This window comes from Amia ocellicauda, chromosome 5 (assembly GCF_036373705.1).
Source record: "Amia ocellicauda isolate fAmiCal2 chromosome 5, fAmiCal2.hap1, whole genome shotgun sequence".
Lineage (NCBI taxonomy): Eukaryota > Metazoa > Chordata > Actinopteri > Amiiformes > Amiidae > Amia > Amia ocellicauda.
In genome coordinates this window covers 27375622-27399319 of record NC_089854.1, presented here as the reverse complement: position 1 = coordinate 27399319, position 23698 = coordinate 27375622, and the positions used below count along the sequence as shown (strand labels likewise).

The 23698-nt window shown below is 37.5% G+C and overlaps 1 protein-coding gene across 4 annotated transcripts in view; it reads left to right on the top strand.

Annotated features, from left to right (window-relative positions):
* The window catches only part of rbfox3a (RNA binding fox-1 homolog 3a), a 466772-nt gene that overhangs the window by 1336 nt on the left and 441738 nt on the right, over positions 1 to 23698 (top strand). The window lies entirely within an intron of this gene.

The following is a 23698-nucleotide window of genomic DNA, read 5'->3' as shown; positions in this document are numbered from 1 at the left end:
TCTGTGGGGTTTTTATTTTAGCTCTGAGCAACTTGCTCCTCGTAAATGAAGAAAATAACAAAAACACGATATATTGCTTCACAGATACAGGGCTTTAATCTTTTGATTGTGAAATGCTTTTGATTTATTTTTGGTTGAGATGTTCTCCTTTATATTGCTTTCATTTCTATTATAGTGAATATAATATAGCACATCATAGTCTGGTAAGAGCGGACACTGGTTCTGTTCTGAATATATGAATTGCAATTCCTCTGAAGTGTACTCTTGGTGTAATAAGGAAGAGAACAGCAGTACATGCCAGCTCCAATTCCTTGCACTTGTTACTAGCTAATAATATTGGCACTGGTAACTGAGTTTTTTATCTGTCTGTTTAAGCAACTCAAATTTGCTGTAAGCATGAGAGTCAACACTAGTAAAAGAAAAAAAAAACTGTGAGCAATACTTTACTTTTTGGCATTCTGTATTTTAATAAAGGTGTGGAAAATATCAGAATAATGGCCATTGACATATATAAATGGCAATATAAAATAATGTGGAAAATATATAATTTTTATGTATTGGTATATTTATGTATAGTATCGGTAACAATGTAAGACTCAGGGTGTATAATTTTTTTACATTTTATCTATATTATGCCGTAGTTGATGAGCGATAACCAAACTATAAACAAGCAAAAGCAACATGTAACAGAAGTAGTAAAAATGTTATTGTGGTGTGCAGAGAGAGATTGTTAGAACAGCAGCTGTTTATATTGTGTATGTGTATCTAAAGCTGGAAGATATTAGTTAAAAAAAAAAGATGCATGAATCCTTACGACAGCTTCATAATGGGAAGAGTTTTCTACCCAGGCTTCTGTCCGTATTTGTACCAGTCGTTTATCCTGTTGATTTATTCTGATTTGTGCAGAATTTCACTGGTACGCTTGTTATAGAGTAGGCGAGAATGGCTATGGGGTGAGAACAAGGCTTTTAATCTGGAGACTGTCGCTGAAGAGCTCTGTTTGTGCCGAATCCTAACCTGTAAAGTTTCAGGGGAATGTTGTAGAAAACCGCTCGGTAACTCTCTCCACAAAGGTGGACGCACAGAGGCTGCTGCTGCCTTGTACAGGGTTTCCAGCCAGTGACAGTGGTCTCAAGGCTGTGGGCATGATTCGGTTTGTGTGAGTGATTCTAGCTGAGTAAGGAGATCTATAAAAAGATCAACTGTAGAACTGAATCAGTAAAGGGGGTGGGGGGTGTTATTGTAAAATGGTTCTCAAAATAGAAATTGTCACACTGTAATGTTTTAATTTATTTTCTTGTAAGTCCTAAGGGATATGTATTATTAACAGAGGCTTCAGTATATATTCTGGTGCACATATAAGTGTGCTTTAAAAATATACTCTGCTCTGTGTATTTATTTATTAATTAGCCATATTATCCATTGGTAACCTGAAATGAAAATGATGTGCTTATAACATTACATTTTGAACACGTTTTGGTAATTGTATTAAAATCCACATACATTTTTTTGTTTACATTGCTATATGTGGGTAGTGCAGTTTTTTAAGCTAAGCAACCACTTAATTATTGGGTGTTCATTTTAATGGAATTGCATTTGTCTGGTCCTAGGCTGTCTATATAAGTCAGTTAGAAGAAGAAGATTTGCACTCAAAAACAACACGGCCTTGGTTGTCTAAACCTTGAATTTAAGAGACACCCTGTTTTATATGAACAGCCCCTGCAGTCAAATGCCATGTACAAGTATACTACTCTTAGTGCTCAATGAGAAAATTGAATTGAATGTTTTTATTATTCAGTATACTTACGGACAAATAGAGATTTATGCAGTTTTTATTTAGAGGTACAAGGGATTGTATTGTGATTATTTCTGAGGTTCACATATTAGCAGTATCATGTCAAGCATACTGAAGTACTCATTCCATTAGTCAAATACTTCAATTTCATTCACTTTTTTTTGGTGGTCCTGTTTAATAAAGAGTTTTATTTATTGTGCTGTAAGATTAAAATGAATACATATACATGTTAGTATCTCATTTCATAAATAACTAAGGTAGGACAGCATTTATGAACTGGCTTTTACTCTTCACAGGAGCAATGCAAATTTCAGTGCAGCACCCGAGCCAACAGCATCTAAGATTTAATAAGAGCTGTTAGGTATTACAATACAAAAATAAACACATTGTAAAATCTAGCTTTTTTTTTTTCTTCTTTCCAATGTGCATCTAAGCGTACAAACCTTCTTCAACCTTAAACTCACTTTAATTTCCTCCTATAAAACTCCTGGATTTTGATTCTGTGGTGAAAAATAAACAGAATAACCACATGCAGTGTTTTTCATTTACACGTCTAAGCCTCTCCTAATGACAATGTTGCTCTGTATTTTACTCTATGATTGTTGTGCTTGGGGTGGATCTTGTTAAACATTATCCTGTGATATGCCAGAGCCCATGCAGCCATTCTGAGGTTGGGACTTGAGTTGCTAGTTTTTGTATTCTTTCTATGGGCATTCTTTCTATCAGTCGCAGTGTTCAAACTAGACGCAGGGAAACTCATGCCCCACAGGCTATGAGTTTGTCATGTCATGCAATAGAAAACAAACAAAAAATATGGATTGTAAAGCATCTAATTCCATATGTAATTAATATGTGAAGTTACTTACTATGTATAACATGGGTTACAGATGTGATTTCTATTTATGAAATTTGACATGTATTCATCACCAGAATTTCTGACAAATCTGCTCTGTTCTTATTGTATTTATCACAAGAGAGGTAGTATAATGAAGAGTGAGTATGGATCACCTATTGGTCACATGTAGGTATAGGAAGATAATAGTTTAATTAATCACAAATACTGTTGGAGGAATGTCAGATAGACCGAAAGAACTTCGAGGGAGAGAACTTCTGTAAGTTTTGGTCCACAGGTTGATGGCAATATCTAGTTAATTTCAAACATTTTTGTAACTTGGCGTCTTGAAGTATGTCCTTCTGCTTTCAATGCAATTTCTGAATTAAATGCTTTTGAATCACAGACTGCCCCTTTGAACTGTAGGTGCCCTAATTATTACCTCTTTGAACCTGTTGATATTTTTTATCTGAAATAAATGTTTTTACAGCAGATTTTCCCCTACCAGACATGTCTTTTCAAAATTAAAGTATTTCAGTAAAGTTTGAATGTATTAGTCAGATTGACTTCGAATGTGCAGATATGAGGCCTTCATATAGTGGGCAGTTTGGTAAACCTTTCAGGCCTTTCAGCAGGACATTTTAAACTAGACCCTAGCCAAAGAGCCATCGGTAATTCAGGACAAATAAAATGTAGCTATATATATATATGTATGTATTTGTGTGTGTGTATACAGATATTGTTGTTACTACTTCAGTGTGACAAAGTGGCTTCAACTTTCTTATTTCTTGGCTGAATAACAACATTCTTTCTAGAGCAGGTTTTTATACTCACACCTAAACAGAAAACAAACTAAACAAAATCTTACTTCAGTTTGGATCCAAAGGTCAGCAACCAACCATGCTGTCTTTATTTCAGAAACTCAGCCTTATTTTATTTTTTATTTTTTTTAAAGTGGACAACGTAGCTGTACTACATTGAGGACTTAGTATGTTTGTAACATTTTGATCTCTAGGAAGAATTCATACAGTTGGCTTTTTTTTTTTTTTTGACAGGTACATTTCTGTCTTTTGCCCAGAGTAATATTTATTCATTTATTTATTTATATCACAGTCCATGTGAATTAATAGACACATTTCCCAGAGATGGTGCTTTTTAATTCCAGTTGATGCTGGGGAGTGTATTGGGGTCATATATCTTTGGTAGGCCACAGGACTGGATGATATATCTGTCTGATCAGGGACAGGCCAGGGTTTTGGACAGTCAAGTGGAGGTCGAATTGCATTTGTCAGCCTTGGAATGCCCCGTGTCTGCTTGTGTGTGTGTGTTTGATGAAAGGAAGTTTCAGTTGTTGTTTTTTTGGACTAGATTATATTCATACCTTAGCTAAGCTGCTGTTCTTTGCACGCAGTGTTAGTTTCTCTACTTTACTGGCCCCTAAACTCTGCCTATTGTTTTCAGCTGATGACTGCGTACCTGTCAGATTAACCAGGAAAATAAAAGGTGCCCTAGCATCTCATGGGAAATATCCCTTTGTCATAAAAAAAGAGAGCATGCGAGAGAGAAAAATCACCTCTTTTTGTTCACCAGAGCATATTTTTCTTCTTTTTTATGTCCACTCTCATCACAGTTGGACGGTGGTATATAAATCAGTCACCTTCAACCATAGACCAGATTCAGTTTCAATTCCGCTTTCACTGTTATTGCTGAGCAAACACATCTCTCCCTGGTTTATTAGATATTGTGACAACAGATGTTCTTATTTGTTTTCTACGTACAGCTTGTCTAATATACCAACTTCACTTTCCCTGACTGTATCACTCCGTTGTGGCTTCCACCAAGTCCCCCTGACTCTTGTCTTTTTCCTCTGTTGGTTAGTGTATCTTTACCTGTGTATTAGTCTTCTGTTGTCTTTTATTAATCATTCTTCATTTTGGATTCCTCAAGCACTGGACTCTCAGACTTTCAGGTGCCTCTAACACATATTGGTTTAGGCTTAATTTCTTTAAGATATTTTCGTACAGTTTTTCTTTTTATGATGAAGGTTAAATATGGATGATGTTAATGACATCCTTTTGTAGTCTATTTTGATAATCCTGAGATAAACAAGTCGTTCATATGCCTGAACAATTGTAGGGAAAATAATAATAATAAAAAACTGCCATGTAGCAGATTCATGCCAAGTGGTAGATACATGCAATAAAAAAAGCTCAGTTGAAGACTACAAAAATACAGAAACAAAAAGAAGCTTAGCTGCTCATTTTTTCAAGGGAAAAAATAACGCTGGCTGGGGAAAGACTTGGTTTATCCGCACATTGTTTGATGTGGGATTTTTGTGTGGGCGCAATTGGTCCAGGGAGAGTTGGTTATCTGAAAGAAATTGTTGTAGGCATGGCTTGAGCGTCTCGGTCCCCAGGGGGTCTCCTGCATTGACAGAATCTGCAAAACAAGCGGAAAAGCTGTTTAACATGCGAGCCGTTTGAGGCAGAGCCCCAGCGTTAATTATCTCGTTTTTAGCCGGGGTCTGGTGGCAGTGATTAGAGAGAGGGGTTTGAGAACAGCACGAGCGTGGCCGTAATGAGGAGAGGTCTAGCCTCAGAACTAAAATCTGCAGCCGGTTGATCTGCTCTGTGGCTGTGTCGGGTATTTCATGAGGCTGGTGCTGGAAGATAGTGAGATTGAATAAAAGTGAATGGGGGAGGGCGGGCAGGGGGGGTGGGGGATAAAAAGGGTGAACTTGTATTAACTCGTGAAAGAGCTGGCGTGCCCTGCAAAAGGGAATCTTCTCTGTGTCTGCCAGGCTCTTGGGCTGCCACCGGGCTGGATTTCAGATAAATGGCAAGAAGGGAAGTTTGGCCGACAGCGTCTGCAGTAACAGCACAGTCCTTTTGATTGTGTCTGCCACGCAGTGATATGCGTTGCTCTTAATCGATTCATCATAGAGCCAGTAGACAGATTATGTGACGTGAAAATGTCTTGAAAAAACGTATAGGCCTACACACCAAAAGCTTGTATTTTCCCCTTTTTGTATTCTATTCACTTTATTAATAGTAAGCATGTGACTTAAAATCAAGATTTAAGCTTTGATGAGCATGTGATTATGTAGTAGTCTGTTTTGTTTTGATTTGTCCTTTCAATGTGGAATGTAATTCAAATGGTAAGAATGATATATTAGAACTTAATGCCTGATATATTCAGTGATCAAAGCGAGTTTTAAAAAACACTAGTGTTCAGAGTAGCCAGAGTTGAATATTTTATGAATCAAGAAAAATATGCAGTTTGGTTTAGCTCATACAAGCAAATGGAAAAATAAAGCAACATTTACTAAGTTACTAAGATTTACTAAGATGCATAAAGAAAAACTTTTTCATATGTTACCAAAACCCATGTTTTTTATAACAAATGAAATAGATTAATTGTATTGACACTATCAAGACACCTCTACTTGCATTTATTTAATATAATTGATCCAATCAATCTATCATTCAACCAACCAATTAATCAATCTATCAATTCAACAATAGATATTTTTTCTGCTCTTTCTATTCAGATTATTTTGTAGATACAATGCTTTTTTTTGTTGTGCAATCCCATTGACTTTCTGTCGGAGTGATTCCATAAATTCTTTTGCCCTTTGTCTATGTCTCAGTCATCTTTCTGGGTGAGCAATAGGCATCAGTTGGAGCAACTATTGCTTTAAAAGACAGTGTGTCAGTATAGAAATACAGCATCCATTTGAACAGCCAGTGTCAGGAAGTGACATTAAGTGGGTGACCTTAAACCTCAGGAGACCAGCAGAATCTCTGGTTAGAACATTACACAACTTAGAGACTAAAAATGGCGTGCTGAAATTCCTCAGGGTAATGTTGGGAGTTTTTATTTTATATTACTTCACTACAGCAATATTACTGCTCTTTGTGGTGGGAATATATACATAAACACACTAGGCATATGTATTTATACAAGTGTACTTGTATAAATGTATATATGTATAGCTAGGCAACCACACTAGCCTGATTGAACTCACGACCGAGGTGTTAGGAATGGGTTACTTTTAGAAAGCATTGACGTATACAATATTTATATTTTGTAATTAATATAAATTCATTTTCAAAACACACACACACAGAAACAAACCTAAAAAAAGATATGATGCATGCTAGTAATTGTAAGAATAAATGCAAAAACGCTGCATGACTCTTTGTGGTCAGTACAGGTTGGCCAGCATGTCTGCTTGAGAGTCGTGTGGCACAGTGCTCTCTATGAGGAGTGGGCCTGGCATGCACTCCCTCCACTCCAGTTGGCCCAGTACTTTCACCGGCGAGGAGAAACCCATGTTAATGCTGAGCAAACCGAGGGCCTTGTGCGTGTTCCTTTTTCCTCTGCCTTGTCTGAATTTGTGTACTTTTATTTAGCAGGAGCTGTCATTTTACATAAACCCTTAGCAAGCTACATTCATCGCTGCTACCAACTCCTCTGTATCAAGCACATGTAACAGGGGAGAGAACTGACAGCTCGGCCCAGACCAACCTGTCTCTATGGGAGAGGAGGAGCTGCGGAGAAAGCCTTAACTCTTTACCTGCTGGGCTCTGGCCATCTGGACACTGCGTGCCTTATTTCCAAACATGGCATAGGTGTTTACATGCCAGTGTGTTTGGTGATGTAGGTGTATGCATGATTATTGTGTCAGTAAACTAAGGTGATTTGAGACTTAGATAAACTTTTGTATAGTTACACGTAGTTCAAAGAGCTGACACACCTCCGCTTGTTTGTAGGGTTATAACAATAAGTTGGGTGTGCTGCCAAAAAAAGGAAAAATATTTAATGAATTTGTGTCATGATTTGAAGAAATGTTCCTACCTGAACCAGTATTAAAAATATTTTTTTCTCCCACTGGGTAATGACTAGCTATTCTTCCCCACAAGACAACTGAATCTGTTATAAAGTGGGACTTGTAATATCTAAGTGTGTATGTTATTTGGGTCAGCTGCCATAAGTGTATATAAACTTTCAAAGAAAATAATATAAAATCTAATATAAAAACTAATCAATCCTTTCTGCAGGATCAAAAATGTTTAATATTGAAATGCTTGTTTTACATTTTGAGAGAGTAAGTAAACCTTCCATACAGGTTAAGAGACCAATTGTGTTCTCTGTACTCCAGCTACAGCTCATAGTCGGTTATATTTTCTCTCTCTGTATCCTGTATGTACAGCCCAGATATCTGTTTTAACAGCGTATCTGATACAGGCTTTTCAATGTGTTTTTTCCTCAGCGTCTCTAATTATATGCTCAATGCATGTAATTCTTTCTGTACCATTCACCTACACAACTCGAGAGGCAGACTTTTCAACTGTAATTGGATTTTCAGGATTTTAAGCCATTCATGGTTGGCACTCAGTTACTTGTTTCAGAAAGGAAAATGACTATTATAGACTATTATCTGACTTAATATAAGAGGATGTGAACCTTGGCTGTTTATTACCATCCTGCATTCAAAACTAAAGATCTTGCCCTCCTTACATATATATCTGTGCGTGCGTACGTGTGTGCGTGTCTGTATACACACGCACACACATACTCAAGTCATCAGAGCTCTAAGAAAACAAAGCCTTGAGGAAACCTATATAACTCTTATTAAATATATCTACAATAATGCTACATCAACAATATGACTCCACTAAGACACTGACAAGATCAATTTTGTAAAGAAGTATGTCAAGGAGACATAATCTCTCCAAAACCCTTCACAGAAACTCTTGAAGAAGTGTTCCAGACTTTGGACTGAGTAGAAAAAATGAATCAAGTTAATTGAAGCTTATTTGAACAACTTACGATTTGCAGATGACATCATCATATTTGCAAAAAGTGCAAACACTTGAAGACCTGCAACTTTAATTTCAACAACTCTCAGAGGCAAGCTAGGAGTCTGGACTTAAAATGAAACTGAGAAAAACAAAAGTCATGTTTAACAGCTTTGTTAAATCTTAGAAAATTGAAGTAGATCAAAGGATACTCGAAGAAGTATGCTTGAAATAGCAAGAAAATATAGAAAAAGAAATGGATCTGAGATCAATCCAAAAAATGTAACATCATTGAGAGAGTGAAAATGTTAAAATGGCAATGGGCCAGACACATCGCAAGAAGAACAGATCAAAGATGGACAAAGGAAGCTATTGAATGGATCCCAAGAGATGAGAAAAGATCTAGAAGATGGCTATATGATGGGAAAATGAAATCATAAACCTTGCAGGAGTGACATGGAAAAGAGAAGCTGTAGATTGATATAGGCTATAATATAATTAAATTATTTCCACAATATACGTTCAAAAAGCAACTTATAAAGCAAGCCAGAAAAAGTAAAATATATACAAGAGTTGCAAGTTTTTATTTTTTTAAGTAAAGCCAGATTGATTATTCAGGACAAGCAAAGAGGAACATGGAGAACCCTATCTAAATCTGACAGATCAAGTAAAATACTTGTATTTGTAAGAACAAGAAGACTAATTATCTGAGAGGTCTGTAAAAAACCCAGACTAATGGTGAAGGACATACAGAACGATTTGACAATATCTGAAACCGTGGCTCCTAATAAAACAGTACAAGAAACGCTGAAAAAGCAGAGAATCAATTGATACAGGATACAGATTAGGAACGGGCTAGTGAACGAAAGCCAATCTGATGCAGATGTCAAACATAGACTTTCATATCCATCTGCCTAAATGTCCCACAATCTGTTGTCTAATTCTCCAGGTTACATTATACCAACATTTGTAAGACATCTTTTACAATCCTTGTCAATGTCGTCTATATCTTATTTTTGCAGTACGTAATCATTCTGTACAGTAAATTACGTAGTGCTGTTTGCCTCTTTTGAAATAACATGAAGAGAAGTCTGCACAGAGGTGTCGGGGCATCTGCAGTGTTGGAGGAGCTAAATGTGTAGTGTGGCCTGGCTGGCTTCCCGTGCCCTCTGCCATTCGCCTTCGGATTGTGTTCCTCTCACTGTACAGCAGGCCTGTTCTCCACGTGTATATGCATATATTGTATTTGCACTTCATTTGTACAATTTAAATACACATAAGAAGGCAGTTCAAATGCTGTGATGGCGATCTAAACTTAAAAACAGCACGTCTCTTTGAATTTGTGTTACTGGCTTGCACTTGTTCAATGGTGAAACATGAACATATTTTTTTCCTTTGAAGAAGACAAGTTGAAACTGTTGGCATGTGTGCTTTTTGCAAGCAAATTCTTGTTTGATTCACAAAATGAAGACATTCAATGGAAAACTAGGCTTGGGAAGTGAACTTTTTGATAAAGGGAGCTGCCGTCATTTCCATTGGTTTATCCACTTTCTGAATCTAAATACGTGTATATTGTATTGTTATATTGCTATATTTTTACATGTAATATACAAACCTGAATTTGACATTTAATACACAGTTTATTCCTTATTTTGCATAGATTATGCAGGGGGGTGAATAAATTTATCTTTGACTTTATGTGCAATGTGTAAAATGCAATATACAGTATACAGGCTATGTGTTAACGAATGCCCAGATTTTCCCAAGATAGATGTGTTAATAAGCACCCCCAGCACTCCATGTGCACGCCACACTGACAGAAGGTCACCACATCTGTCAATTGCTATTTGACGCATAATAATTGTCTGATTACTTTATTTATAGATGTTGCTTAAAAATGTATGCGGTACATGGTTAAAAAAACAAGACAACAACAACAACAAAAACATATTCAGCTGTCATTTTGTACTCTTTATGATACATAGTCCAGAAAATTAGGAGCTGGAGAAAATTGTTACAGGACAATTTGACACAACATTTTTGACTGGTTGCAAACCATAACAATTTGTTTTGTATTTTTCTTTGTCTGTTTTCCAAATACTTTTATGTTATTAATTATAATTACTTATTTCTTATTCAGTTTTAACCTTTTAACGAGATGATCAGTAACAAAAGGCAGTGTTTTATAAGCTGGCAAGAAACAAACAGATCAGTAATTATTTTTCACCATCTTCCTCCTCATCATTAGCTGAGAGCTGGAGGAAACCTCATTCACTTTCAACCCCCACCAGAGATCATCCTAATCACCTCCATAATTTCCCCACATTATTGCCTCTTAAGATGGTGAGGCCAGTGCAGTAATCACCTTACCTAATCAAACCTGCTGAAAGTGGTGTCAGTACGCATGCTAAGAAAAAGTCTTAAAAAAGATTTTTGTGTCTCTGGAAATATTTTCATTAGAATTTTGTAATACGGGGTGTCCCCATAATATGACCCCGTCAAACTGAAAAGAAAATGAGAGCCTTGTGCTGTAGACGTGAAGAGTCTGAGGTACCTTGACAAGCTCAGGATCAATCTATCAAGTTTTATTTAATGTTATAGTAGGACATAGACTAGAACTGTTCTTTTACTTTTACTAATAGAATCTACCATCACATCAACTTAAATGAAGAAACCTAGGTGAGAGGAGATAAAATGTCACATTTTACCATTTTGCTCTCTCCTCATCATGATCCATGCTGTTGGTATTCATTCTACTTCAGTGTTAAAAGAGTCTAACTGTTATGATAACACATGGCTTTATTCAGATTTTTGTTGAGTTAAGATATTTAAAAGAAATTGTTGATCTGTACTTTTCTTCCACCCATTGATTAAAAAGCAGTATCACAATTATTCAGCTTACAGATTCATTGTTTGCAAACAACATCTGCCATGTAAAAATGTCTTCCTGTAGAATGACACCCATGTTGGTGACTCCAGTTGGAGAAACGAGCCAGTGTCTTGGTAGAGGAATGAGATTGCTGAGTTGGGATAGAAATGGGGCTGATTTGCACCTACTCTTGCTGCACTTGCAACAGTGTTCTCTTGAAATTGGTATGCAGTGTACCAGGTTCAGGTAAGGATTTTTTCCCTTGACAGCATGTAATTTCTGTGTAATTTCCATAAGGTGCCATGTTCTTTTGCTCAGGTTGACAATGGTCTTAATTTATAGACCATTAGGACAGTATCAGATTATGTCAGATTCCCTTCTCTGAAGCCCATCAAAGAGATTTACACTATCAAAGGTCTTTATTAATGAGGATCATTATGACAGATAGAAACTGTGATTAGAATCCCTGTCTCATTTATATTGCCGGGGGACCAATGTCTTATCATCAACATTAAAAAGAAATATGTATTGTGAAAGCATTCTGTTTTTCCATTATGAACATTATACGGCTTAAATGTTATTTAGAAAAGGATGCTCTGGTGTTGTTTTGTACGTTTTGGGAATTTAAATCATGGCGTTTGGTTAATTTCTGTTGGGTTTCCAGCTTGCTGTTGTAGATTGAATATCACAATAGCCTTTATAAATGGTATAGGTGCGGATAATTGTAGCTGTGTTACAGATGATAAGGGAATGCATCTAGATCATCTATGTACTGGATTATAAGGTGATGTAAAATAATATTGATATAAATGCTAATATTGAATGCTTATCTATATATTAGTCTCTTTTTTGTTTGCTATTGGACATAAAAAAATAGGGTGCATGTTATAGGCATTATTATATGCTCAGAAACAAACACATGCATTCCCAATGCTTTGTTGAATAGAGCATTTCTAGACTGTGCTGTTATGATAATTAATCATGTCTTGGCTTAATTAGACATATTCTTGGATCCCAGTTTTACGTATCACTAATTAAGCTTGTGGAGAAGCCTTACAACATTGGGGATTGAGGGTCGTGTGATAGTGTTTTATGCAAAAATGAAAGGAAGCACATGGACACACACCGCCAGAAATGTGCAGTATTGTTTGCTGTCATGTTTTAGTTTTTTTTAGACCATGCTGTTTCCAGTTTACATAATACACTGCTAATTAGAGTCCTTAACCTATGAGAGAGGCATATTACCTTTCAGTCACCCTGTGTGCAAACAGGATTGCATTTCACTAACACAGTGCTTCAGACCTGGGCTGGGGAACACACTGCATGCTTAATACGTCTGTGAGGGGCAGGAGCACATCCATGCTGCCTCTCAGCAAGGGCTATTACCTCTCATCCACAGCAATGCTGCAACTTCATCAGCACTGCGCTCCTCCACCTCTCATTGGTTGACCTCTGACCTCTGTTGCTGTGGTGAGGCTCTGAACACAATAGATTAGCACCAAGAAATCAGGACCATGGCCACTAAATTACAGCATTCCAGTTCCTAGCAGAAATGTGGATCATACAGAAGAGAACAAAGGTAAAATCAAACAACAAAGCTTTGATGGACAAATATAACTGAACATACTGTGTGGTTACTAATCTGAGTTTTGGTCCCTCTGTATGTGTTTGTTCCCTATTTTATTTAGCTTTTATTTTATTTTATTTTAGCTTTTATGGCAACTTAGTGTCTGCTAGAGCACAATATAATCAATAAATAATATATTTACAAAATAAATCTGTTATATAGGGGATACGGAAACCCAGCACAGATGCATAAAATACTTAAGAAAACACTTCATGTGAGACTGTTGCTGTCTTTATTACCTGACAAATAGGAGTTCCTTTTTTTCCCCCTAGTCCATCCGTTGACCTGCCATAATACAACCTTTCACGTTTTACATTTTAATACTGGCATGCAAGAATATACACATATCTAACACAACATTTAGAGGCATTTGTTCACAAGTGAAAATCAAACAAAACAAAACATATGTATGGTGAAATATACTCACAGAGGAACACTGAAGAGTGTATCTTAAAAGCATTACTTGTTCATCCTAGAAAGTTTGTAAAGGTTATGCAACCTGTAATATCGTAAACCGATGACAGCGAAATAATACCATGGCTGGGCAAGCAGTAAGTAAAGATAACCCTATTCTATTTGAATTGTTCATAAGTAGTCTCATAAAGGCCTTGTTTGAATGTGTTCACCTGGGGAAAACTACTGCATGTCTTTAGCATTCGTTTTCTCTGCCTTAACAGGAAGAACATAGGATGCCTTTTGTTCACTGACTTTTTCACCACCGTTGCATTCTGCTATTATTTTTACCTTCAAATCCTTGCCTTCATTTTTTTATAGATATCCCAAATAATTTCCCACAAACTATGGTATTATTGTATGGGAACAGCAGGCCTAAACTGCTCCCATCTCCTGAAAAATGCCTTCTCTGCATGCACAATATTAAAATAGTTGTTTCTGCACAGTTCAAACCAGCTACATTTTCCTCAGAAAAATGTTCACTCCACATGCATTATGCTAAAGTACTTTAGTTCATATTTTGTGACTGGGAGAAAATAATATTTTGGTAGAAATAAAGTGTGGCATGATACAGACCGTCTGGTATGAATTGAATTGGATGTGCCAAGTTTATTGTTTTCCATATCTCCTTATTGAGTAGATTTATTATACATATACAAGTCTTTTTGAGGTGGATCCTTCAACACGATTAACTCTCTGCTCCAGTTAATTCAGTTATCCTCTATGTCCCATTTTACTTTTTCATATATATATATATATATATATATGTTTGTTTTAGTTTTTTTTTTAATACATTGTGAAAGTATGTTAAGAAATGGGTGCCATACCTTCTCTTAGTTGTGCATATGAGGGTAGTTCTGTGGTAATCGCAAAGCTGCCTGGAATAGTGTACTGTATACTAGATATGGGCCACATGGGAGTAATAAAGTGTAAAAAGTCTTTACACACTCATCTCTCAACAGATACCAACAGTCACTTCATTATCCATTAAAATGCTGATGCTAGGTCTTTTAGTGTAGCTTTAACACCAGCCAAACCATAAAACATTGGTTAAAAATAATTCCCATTGTCAAATAGCTTTAGTTTTCAAGTGGACTTATTGGTTGAAATTACGAGTGCCTTGGGTGAAAGTCTTCTGTTTAAATTAAGTAAAGGTAGAAACTATTGCGCACAGATCATTCGCTAGTGATATATATATATATATATGAGTGTGTATATATATATATATATATATATATATATATATATATATATATATATATATATATATACACTCACCTAAAGGATTATTAGGAACACCATACTAATACTGTGTTTGACCCCCTTTCGCCTTCAGAACTGCCTTAATTCTATGTGGCATTGATTCAACAAGGTGCTGAAAGCATTCTTTAGAAATGTTGGCCCATATTGATAGGATAGCATCTTGCAGTTGATGGAGATTTGTGGGATGCACATCCAGGGCACGAAGCTCCCGTTCCACCACATCCCAAAGATGCTCTATTGGGTTTAGATCTGGTGACTGTGGGGGCCAGTTTAGTACAGTGAACTCATTGTCATGTTCAAGAAACCAATTTGAAATGATTGGACCTTTGTGACATGGTGCATTATCCTGCTGGAAGTAGCCATCAGAGGATGGGTACATGGTGGTCATAAAGGGATGGACATGGTCAGAAACAATGCTCAGGTAGGCCGTGGCATTTAAACGATGCCCAATTGGCACTAAGGGGCCTAAAGTGTGCCAAGAAAACATCCCCCACACCATTACACCACCACCACCAGCCTGCACAGTGGTAACAAGGCATGATGGATCCATGTTCTCATTCTGTTTACGCCAAATTCTGACTCTACCATCTGAATGTCTCAACAGAAATCGAGACTCATCAGACCAGGCAACATTTTTCCAGTCTTCAACTGTCCAATTTTGGTGAGCTTGTGCAAATTGTAGCCTCTTTTTCCTATTTGTAGTGGAGATGAGTGGTACCCGGTGGGGTCTTCTGCTGTTGTAGCCCATCCGCCTCAAGGTTGTACGTGTTGTGGCTTCACAAATGCTTTGCTGCATACCTCGGTTGTAACGAGTGGTTATTTCAGTCAAAGTTGCTCTTCTATCAGCTTGAATCAGTCGGCCCATTCTCCTCTGACCTCTAGCATCAACAAGGCATTTTCGCCCACAGGACTGCCGCATACTGGATGTTTTTCCCTTTTCACACCATTCTTTGTAAACCCTAGAAATGGTTGTGCGTGAAAATCCCAGTAACTGAACAGATTGTGAAATACTCAGACCGGCCCGTCTGGCACCAACAACCATGCCATGCTCAAAATTGCTTAAATCACCTTTCTTTCCCATTCAGACATTCAGTTTGGAGTTCAGGAGATTGTCTTGACCAGGACCACACCCCTAAATGCATTGAAGCAACTGCCATGTGATTGGTTGGTTAGATAATTGCATTAATGAGAAATTGAACAGGTGTTCCTAATAATCCTTTAGGTGAGTGTGTGTGTATATATATATATATAAAGTATTTTTTTTTCTATGCTGAGTGGAGCACTACTCTCTACAGCGCTAGTGCTATAATACAGGACTACCGAAACACGTATGGCTTTTCAAGCTTTTGCTTTCATTAGGGCCCCCCTCTTGTTTAAAATATGATCCAATTTAAACCAAAGCAATTAGAGTGCTTATATTAACATGAATAGATGTGAAGCACAACAGCAGAGTAACATATCCTCATTAAACACAGTCCAAACATCTGTTATTAAGTGTAAAATGGATTACTGAATGAGTGTCCGCTTCAATTGCCTACCTTTGGATGATCTGTGCTGGGCATTCCTGGTGAAATCCTGGACCATCAAGGGTTTCCCAGAAGTCAGTTTTTCTATATATTGTTCTACTAAGAGAAGCATGTTCACCACTCCTTACACAACAGGAAATTGTTCCTGAGAGGTGTTCTTCATATGTATAGCTTGTGTGAAAATCAACAACAAAATCAACAATTGCACACTGACTGTATTATTGTATTGTTTATAGGTGGCTTGCAGCTGAAACCACTAGTTACAAAACCATAGTATTAGATGGCCTCTACAGTTAGGTCCATAAATATTTGGACAGTGACACAGTTGTCATAATTGTTTCCTTTCAAATCCATTGTAGTGGTGTACAGAGCCACAATTAAGATTTAAGTGCTTTAAGTGTAGACTTTCGTCTTTAATTTGAGGGTAGTTACATCCAAATTGGGAGAATGATGTAGGAATTACATCCATTTTTATATGTGACCCCCCCAATTTTACGGGCTCAAAAGTATTTGGACAAACTAACATAATCATTAATTAAATTGTGAGTTTCAATACTTGGTGATGCTCTGCCAGGCCTGTACTGCAGCTGTCTTTAGTTCCTGCTTGTTCTTTGCCTTCAGTTTTGCCTTCAGCAAGTGAAATGCATGCTCAATTGGATTCAGGTCAGGTGATTGACTTGGAAATTTCAGAAAAATTCCACTTTTTCGCCTTAAAAAAGTCTTGGGTTGCTTTCACAGTGTGCCTTGGGTCATTGTCCATCTGCACTGTGAAGTTCCGTCCAATGAGTTTTGAAACATTTGGCTGAATCTGAGCAGATAATATAACCATAAACACTTCAGAATTCATCCTGCTGCTTTTGTCAGCAGTCACATCATCAATAAATACAAGGGAACCTGTTCCTTTGACAGCCATACATGCCCATGCCATAACATGCTTCACAGATGAGGTGGTATGCGTCGGATCATGAGCAGTTCCTTCCCTTCTCCATACTCTTCTCTTCCCATCATTCTGGTACAAGTTGATCTTTGTCTCATTTGTCCATAGGATGTTGTTCCAGAACTGTACAGGGTTCTATAGATGTTTTTTGGCAAACTCGAATCTGGTCTTCCTGTTTCCTGTTTACATCTTGTGGTAAACCCTCTCTATTTACTCTGGTCTTCTCTTGATTGTTGACTTTGACACATATATGCCTACCTAGGGTGTTCTTGATCTGTTGTGAAGGGGTTTTTCTTCACCGGGGAAAGAATTCTTCTGTCATCCACCACAGTTGTTTTCCGTGGTCCTCCGGGCTTTTTGGTGTTCCTGAGCTCAACTAATGAGCCACACCTAATGTTTTTGCTATCTCTCTGTTTGGTTTGTTTTGATTTCTAAGGTAAAACTGAAGGCAAAACACCCCAAGAACACGCAGGAACTAAGGACAGCTGCAGTACAGGCCTGGCAGAGCATCACCAGGGAAGAAACACATCTGGTGATGTCTATGGGTTCCGGACTTCAGACTTGAAACCCAAATACCCAAATATCCAAATATGTTTGAGACCCTAAAATTGGGGGGACCACATATACAAATGGGTGTAATTCCTACACCATTCTCCCAATTTGGATGTAACTACCCTCAAAGATGAATGTCTACACTTAAATAATATTGATTGTTTCCTTTCAAATGCATTGTGGTGGCATACAGAGCCAAAATGATGACAATTTCTGTCCAAATATTTATGGACCTAACTATATGCTTTACTGTAAACTCTCAATCTTAATATCCTGTGAATACTGATGGAAAACTTTTTGGTCAGTTGTCAATAATGTAGCGAGGTTTCTAAACCCAAAGCAGCAGTGTGTGCAACTACAGTGGCCTTCAGTTTACCTGTGGATTCAGCACAGGAAAGATAAACTCCTTCATAGTTTGCAAGCTGTGGTTTAACTTGGGTTAAAATATTGCACCAGCGAGCTGTCAGACACAAAGATCTATACCTCAGTTCTCCTACTCCTGGTTAAAGGACATGCAGGCTTTTAAAGAGGTGATTAGCATTTAGATTTGGGACTTTTTCTTCTATATTATAATAGTGGTGGGCATGGCACATTTCAGACATTTGTGGTAATTTGTCTCAAGTAGCCCTGAGGGGCAGCTCCATAGTCCTGATCAATCTCCCTAAATTGCCTGGGCTGACCTCGTCGTGATGAGGAGGTATTTTCGTTCCTTTGCCATGCTGATTTTTTTTCCCCCTGATCGATAGCAGATGTTATCACGGCTCATCAGCACTGAATAAGTGTTCTAATGGAGGTCAGGTCAGGGAGGATTCGATTTATTTTCATTTGTAAATAACAGAATGACAATATTCCAATCAAGGTACATACACATCTGACAACTGGGCCAAGGAACTCACTCCCTCTGTGTCTCTCTTACACACATTGTGTACACTGTGGACTCTCCTGCATTCAAATCCCATCCGCTCTGAGTGTCAAGAAGACATTGCCACGAGGTTTTGATTGTTCTTTTAAAACACTCCTTAAAGAATGCTGGGTATTACATCATATTGGATTCTGTTACATTTTTAAATACCACTTTTGTTTCTCTCCCTTTCTTAGGTAAAGATAGCACATATATTTATTAAGGTATTTTAATAAATAAATGCACTAAAACACATATTATTCTTGTTATTTAGTCCTAGAAAGAAACCTGATTTGAGATTCACATAAACTCTAGAAATGTCAGAACTGACTGAAATAAAACCTAAAACTAGGAAAGACTAGCTAAGACTATGCTTATGATTCACAAACGTCTGAATTAACATGCTAAAGATAGGTATGGTGGAACTACAGTAAGGAGTTTTTGTCTTTGTCTTCTTGGTAGAGAAAACACTATATTCTTCTAAAATATGAAAAACATGAAAAGCAAAACAAACCGACTTTATTTTATCATCTGTCTTTTCCTTGTTTTCACTGCACAGGGAATCTCCTAAGGATAATTAAAAATAATAGAATACATATTTTGTTTTTTTTGGAAATACGTTAACAACACAGAACTCAATCTGGATTTCCTTTGAGATTTCTGATTAATTTTGTTGATTCCGATAGCCAACTATTAAAGTGTGGTACAGAGACTCAATAACTTATTTTAGAGACTGGCTGAACTCTAGCTTTGGTTAAAGTCTGTAATTATGATTAAACACTGAGAAGGAATCAAAACCATAAATCCTTGTCCCGTGCAATTGGGCCTCTACTCGAGTTTGGTTATAACCCTGTGCACTTTATTAAAGCTTTATTAATGGCAGAGCATGGCAAAATCTATTTAATAATTTCTGGTTAAACACAGCTCAGTGTTTTACCTTTAATGGCTTATTACTAAAGATAATGTTGATGTTCTTTTCCTCCCTAGAGTCTATAGAAGGGGAACGCTACTCTGCATTAGAGTCTGTGAAATGCTCAGACAAAAGTAGCTGCACAGTAATCTCTGAGTGCAGGAATGCGTGTGTGACTGTGATTTGTTTTGCTTTTTTTGGTATGCCCAAAGTGTCTGTCACTCCAATGTAAGGCAATGTGAAAAAATGCATCGCCGTTGCTGTTATTTCAGGGGAATTTAGCTTGAAAATGATGATGATTTTTTTTTTTTTTAATATATCTTTTTTGCTTTCTCCCTTGAGGCCAAACGTCAATTAATCTGATGCTTGCAGAGAGGATGATTGTGCACACGTTGAGGGAGATTTGATGTTAAATGTTAGCGTTTGGTGAGCACTGTGTGTCTGTGGGGAGTATGATTGGGAGCCCCGCCCCCCCCCCCCCCCCACACACACACACACACATAGAAATTAGGGATGTTCAAGGACTCTGTTCGTGACACATAGGATATTGAAAACATTGAGGACTCTCCTAAGCTGTCAGACAAACACCTTCTATTCCCTTAGGATGCCCCCTACAGCCCACAGGCAGCACGGTCTTTGCAACATAATATAAAATGAAAAGGGTAATAACTCCAGCCTAAAACATATTCTCTTCTCTGTAGCATGAAACCTTTCCCACAGGCTGCTTTTTATCCATTCAATTCTGTGTATTAATTTATATTACAGTATTTTTCCTGTCCTTTCATTACAGTGAAGTAAACCTATTCTGTCTTAGTTCTGTGATGTCTGTATTTACACGGTGCTGCACTAACAACATCTACCGCCCTACCCACGCTGTTATTCTGTAGGGAAGAACAAAATATATTGAAAGAATAGAAAACTTCTTATTTTTTGAAATCTCTCTATATATACTGTTTTGAGACATGTATTTAGGCAGTACCACTTAGTGTTAAATAGCTGTTGGGGATGAGGCAAGATCTGACTTCTACGATGATGTATCAAAACTCATCTGAAATGAAAATTATGCACAATCCAAAAGCAGGGGCATGTTATTGGACCAAACACACTCAAAGAGGTGTCCCAAGGCTTTGAAATGATTCCCTTTGATTAATCTTGATTCTGCTTTTAATAGTGCATGAAACAGTAATGAATTCATAGGAAGTAATAATGATTCATGTACTATTGACTCAGATTTACTATAATATCAAACCTAGATTAATGCTGAATACATTACATAGAATAATACCCCCAGCATTCATTACATTATTTCTCTACATAAATATAGTCATGGTTAACTGATGATAATGTATCTTAAATATGCATGTCATTATTGTTTTCTGCTTTTGGTGCAGGATATTATAGTCCCCATCATATGTATTAACTATCACAAGTAGAAGAGCTACAGAAACTAATGCTCTTTTTGTCACTGGTGGCCTACCTCAGACATGCACCATGGTATGTTGATTTGAGAATGTCTCACTATGCCATTACGGAGGTTTGGCACATTTATTTCCCACCATAGTTTTTGGGTTGCCGTTTTTTGTGCTTATTACCTGCTTTTGTAGAATATATAATTTTAGCACAATTAATGCCAGAAGCATCCCATAAATGGCTGGGATTATAAAGCATAACATAAAGGATCACACTTCTATTCTCTGAACCCAGCGCAGTAATCCCTGCCTGCCTCGTGAGTGCCTGGATGTGTACATGTGAGCCCTGGTTTTGCTACTTGCTCAGCACTGGAGGTGGGCTCTGCGTTATCAGAGACATTGCAGTTTGGGAATAAGCAAGCCTCCTGAACGAGATATAGAATGCAACCTGACACATTTTAACGCCATGATCTGAGAATCGGGACAAAAGGGATTAAGGTGGGCTGCTTTTTTCTGGGCCTCTACGGCAGCAAAACACAAAAGAACATTATTCTTAAGACACATTTATGCAAAAACATAGAATTTTTTACAAACTGATATGTAACCTAATGTATTTTTTATGTTTTTTTTTTTATATACACATTTGAAATAAGGTAATTCAGAGAAGCAGAATTCCCAGATTCTTTAGGCATCACACTTCCAAACTTTTTCAGGATCATGATACTGCTTGGGGTTGGTGATACGGGCAGATGCTTCCTTAAGAATTGCTTCCAACTACTGTAGTAAATGTTGTAAACTGTAAAAGTTCTGGTCCTGACAACATTTTCTTAGTGTGTTTGAACAACTGTTCTGCAGCCCTGCCTGTGTGTTTAGCAGTCTTTCTCGGAGGCTACTTGATGAATTTGAAAACAGCTTTGCCTTTTTTATATGGGACAAATACATGCATTGCTCAGTACATGTAATGTATAGGTTTCCATCCATGTGTTTTGATACTGCCCTAACCAGAGCTCCAACTAGTTCCGGGAAGATGGAAAGTTTGGCTTTGTATTGGAGTATGTCACTGTTAAATATGGAGAGGAAATACTAGACAGCATAGGGGGGACTCTGCCTAGCAGCATAAGATCAAGGCATCCTTTTCATCCTTATCTTCCGCATTAATTCTTACTATCTGGAATCTGTTATAAAGCGCTGTAAGGAGACACAGCCGTCCGTAAACGCTAACTGACAATGCAATCTTTTAATTAAGCAATTAATATAACTTGACAACTTTTGTGGGCGCATTAGTTATTTTAATGTCGCAGAGATGTTCACTTTGGCAGATGACTTGTGATCTTAAATAAGATTTTTTCCCCACTGCCACCCTCCTGCAGGGTTTTTGTGAATCACTGGAATTTAAAGCATCCCTGAGATCCACAAGGGACCAGGTTACCTTCCTGGACAGTTGGAGCATTGCTAAAAATAAAATTCATTTTTTTTGTCAGTGATTAACACTGTCACTGTTTTTTCTTCAGCCATCTGGTAAGGCTTGGCCTGGTTCAGGGTTGTCTGCCTGCGTGTAACAACACTAGAGGTCCCACCTCCCTTCATGGCTTCTACTTTCCATCTCCCTAAACAGTTTTTTTTGTTATCATTTTTCTTTTTCCTCTTCTTCTTCAGAGCTTTTGTCATGGCAGTTTTATTATGCACACTTCCATTTTCCGAACCTATAGTGCATTAGTGAGAAGGAGTAAAGTTGTCGTTCATGCAGGTTGGTGCTCAGAAATGTGCAAGTAAAAGGAAAAAATAGGACTTTTCTTTCTCTCTTTCAGTATTAACACTAACTGACATGGTGCTACACACATTTTTGCTAACCTTTTCTGTGCACAGCTTGTAGCAACACTAATAAGGCTTGACCAACCCACAAACTATCCGATGTCCCCGGGGATTGCTGGTCTGAGATGGCCACTTAATGTTTCTTTGTATGACATCGCTCTCTCCCTTTGGCTAGTCTATTTGGTTTCCTCTGGACTCTTTCTAGTCTAATGGTGTCCTTTTTGAAATTCAATAACCAGGACTGAACGTTGAATCGTGTTCAGTGAGGTACTGGAGCATAATACAGCAACAGAAGTACATGAGTTGATTTGAGTTATACGTTGTACTGAATAGATTTCTAAAGCCGTTCTTCAGAGAATTAGTCTAGATATACAATCCCATTCTATGGTGCACATGAGTTTGTGTGAGTGTGACGACTAATAGTTGCAATGCCTTCAGGATACGAAGGAAACACTGATATGTTATCCTTGGATTCTTATCTTGAATTGTAGCACAAAAGCTGATGGATGCTCCAGTGTATTATAATAATGATAATATTATTATTTATAGTAGTAGAAGTATGTGTGTATGTTTCCATGAAAACATACATGAAATGAGTTTGAATGGAAATATAGCAAAATTAATAGGAAATATAGTCATTGACAAGGTTAGAAATAATAATTGTGTCCTTCAGACTTTGCTTTCGTCAAAGAATCCTCCATTTGCAGCAATTACAGCCTTGCAGACCTTTGGCATTCTAGTTGTCAATTTGTTGAGGTAATCTGAAGAGATTTCACCCCATGCTTCCTGAAGCACCTGCCACAAGTTGGATTGGCTTGATTGGCACTTCTTATGTGCCATATGGTCAGGCTGCTCCCAAAACAGCTCAATAGGATTAAGATCCAGTGACTGTGCTGGCCACTCCATTATGGACAGAATATCAGCTGACTGCTTCTTTCCTAAATAGTTATTGCGTAGTTTGGAGCTGTGCTTTGGGTCATTGTCCTGTTGTAGGAGGAAATTGGCTCC